The sequence below is a fragment of the Nicotiana attenuata genome, unplaced genomic scaffold, assembly GCF_001879085.1.
Source record: "Nicotiana attenuata strain UT unplaced genomic scaffold, NIATTr2, whole genome shotgun sequence".
Taxonomy (NCBI): Eukaryota; Viridiplantae; Streptophyta; class Magnoliopsida; order Solanales; family Solanaceae; genus Nicotiana; species Nicotiana attenuata.
Window position 1 is genome coordinate 249,722 of NW_017671597.1, and position 3,249 is coordinate 252,970.

The window sequence follows — 3,249 nt, forward strand, 5'->3', positions numbered from 1 at the left end:
CCAAAGTGGGAGAGTGGCGGGGCCGTATAGGGCCTAGTAGTAGGATGACTACGCGCCTAAGGATAATTTGGAAGAATCCGGGATTTTAACGATGGGCAATAGAAGTCGGTAGACTAATTCGAAGCATGGTGTTGTTATCCGGCAGGAGATTGGATATGACAGAAAGGAGCGGTTGAAATGAAGGAAGAGGTAGCATGATTTTGAAGTGAAAGGACGTCGCCGCACATTTGGTTGATGTCCACGAGGGGGTGAATGGACTCGTGCAACTGGGGGGTGAGCTCGGACTCGGGATGGGTTATTGAAGTCGTAGTGATGGTACCCCATGTAGCAGCATTGGAAGATGCTGGGGAGTGATTTGGACAGGTGGGGTATTCCGGTAAGCAAGTTAGCAGTCGCGTGGTTGGCGAGGCTTCTGCGAAGAGTTCTACTGGATATGCAGCGAAGGGAATTGTTGTGTGAATAGTGTTAATGATTTAGAGTATTAAGTTGGGTTCCTACGGCAAGATACCGAGAGGGCGGGCGGTCGATTGCACAAGGTTATGTCAACAAGAGATTAAGAATGATGGTGAACTCCAGAGTTGTGTAATGATGGCTTCAAGCTAAGTGGGAGAGTCCCACCGCTTATGAATTGGGTTGCGTGATTAGCTATTTGCGAGGTTTCCAGTTATTAATATCTTGATGGGTTATCTCAGCTACGGAAAAAGACCATAAGTGGTAATTCGAGCAAATGAAATGTGGGAGGCATGCTATGGTTGGCCTTATTGGCTCATGTTCGGACTTGGAGGAAGGTTCAGGATTTATGCCTCGTATAGATACAGGTTCCGGAGGAAGTGATTTCGCCGGGTGCCTCGTTGAGAAGGTATTCGTGTGCTATGAGATTTGTGAAGCTGAGTATATTCGAGACCGAGTCAGAGCGGGTGGCTCTCAGTAATGGTCCTAATGGATTCAAAAGAGGTAAAGTATGGTGCTTAATGATTTCGAGCCTATAAGTACAATTAAGAATCAAGCTTGGAAAGCAGCTTATGAGAAGTCACACAGAATGTTCCGTGATGGTTGGCTTGTGATGTAGCAATTGGGAGGTACGAAGTGGTTCGTAGGAGTTGAGACGGCATGGTCTCGTGATTCAAGGTCACTCGGGATGAGTGTAGATGAAGCATGTTATGTGTTGAAGAGAGTCGGTATTATTTCCAAAGCACTCAAGGATAAATTGGAAGGAAAGGGGTTGATTGGCCACAGTTGAATTTGGGCATGTTGGGAATTGTGATCAGTTCATTCAGCGTGATCAAGTTGTGTGTATGATTTGTAGCGGTACGTGTGAGGCTTGTCGGCCTTCGCAATTGATGTTATTCAGAAGCCTTCTATTGTCATGGCTTGTTGTATGGAAGAAGATTCCGGAAAGGGGTATGGTGGCTTGGGCCACCACCTGCAGAGTTGCACATTCTACGGTTATGGGAATTGACCTGTGTGTTGTTATGATTCTCCTGAAGTGAGTTGGGTGAAAAGTTCTTATGTGATGAAGTGTAAAATATTAATGATTTCGGAGTTATGATGAACATCGTGTTCTATCGTATATTAGCACATTGGGTGCAGTGAGTAGCATGGAAATACGAAGTGAGGATCAAGGTTGCAGTTCAGTGTTGGCAAGGATGTCACGGGCTCGGATGAGCAAGGAAAAGGTTGAATGATTAAGTAAATTGGTATTGTTTTCAGCGTCACTTGAAATCGATGTGTTGTGAAAGGGCTTTGCATCCTGGTTAGGGATTCTTGATCGCCTTTTAGCGTTAGTGCGACTGATGGTTTAGAGGTGCGGAACCGATACTTATTTTGGAAGATTGTGGGAGCGTGTCCCACAGGAAGATTGCGTAAGTGTGACATGTAGTCGCTTGATGGGCTAAAGATTAGGACCAAGTATGGGGACTGTGGTAATGGCATTAAATTGAGAATTTAGGCCTGGAGGGCACTTTGTTTATTGGGTCATGAACTGAGGAGGTTACTCCGGTTAAAATGGTTGATCCTATGTGTTATGAGGAAGTCACTATGAACCTTCGAAGGGTTATTCACCAAGTTGGTGCAATCAGAAATCGGCTTGAGATCAATGGATTGATCTCAATGGATTGAACAGGGCTTCATATCAGGCCAGTTGTGTATGTTTCAGCGAGCGTACCTTATGAAGGAACAGTCAGGGTGTTATTTTTGTCATCAGTTATTCCAGGTAATGATGTATTGCGCCGTATGAGTTGTGACACGGCTTGGTAAATTCTTACGTGTTAAGGTTCCGCGTGGCGATGATGTTATGTGAGCGGAATGGCTCTTGAGATCCAGATCTTGTACCGCACCTTAGTTGTGCTTGAGTTTTGTAGCCTATAGCGCTATGTGTTTTCTCAGGGATGGTATTATGCACTTAGCGTGCTTACGATCGAAATTCGATAATTTATTGTAATGAGCAGATTTAGCTCGAAGTGCAATCTCCTTATGTGAGATCTATGTGTGGATCGGGTGGCACGCCGCCATGGGTATGTTATTTGGATCGGGTTGCGCGCCGCAACAGTGTGACGTCGAGTCTAGTTTTCTATATGCTAATTCTTTGTGTGTTTCGTTTCCTATCTTCTGAGGAAAGTCCGTATTAGTTCGGGAGATTGGTAATTCCTTCCAGAGTTCGATTTCCTGTTTATGTTGTGTTCGGATTGGTGGCCTATTGGCACGTTGTGGCGTCATATGAGACTCTTGGATCACTTTTCGGAGTGGCTTATTGCCTGAGCAGTTGTATCGGATGGGACGAGATCCCTTGATCTAGGATTCTGTGCCATCCAGCTATATGAGGTATGTTATGGAGATAAGACCATTATTGGGTTCAGAATGAGGTGAAGGCCTTGTCAGGAGTATAGACCTAATGTTTTGTTGGCTCGGCAATTGATTATGAATGTTGGTACATCTCTTCCGTCATGGCGGTATGGTAAAGGTTAGAGTAAGACCTGTATATGTCATGGGATGCAATGGGAGTATCAGATTAGTAGGATTTTGACTAAGTTGATAAAAAAAAGGTTATTGTGGCCCTACGTGTGGGTAATGCAAAGTGTGAATTCAACAAAGTTATGCAATCGTGTTTGAGTACAGCGTGTAGTGATTGATATGGTGATCGTATGTTGGAGACAGGCCTGGCATAGGATTCCGGATGTTGGAATCAGGCTCTAAGGCTTATTTGCTTGAATAAAAGGGAATATCTTCAGAATTTATCGAGCTTATGTGCTC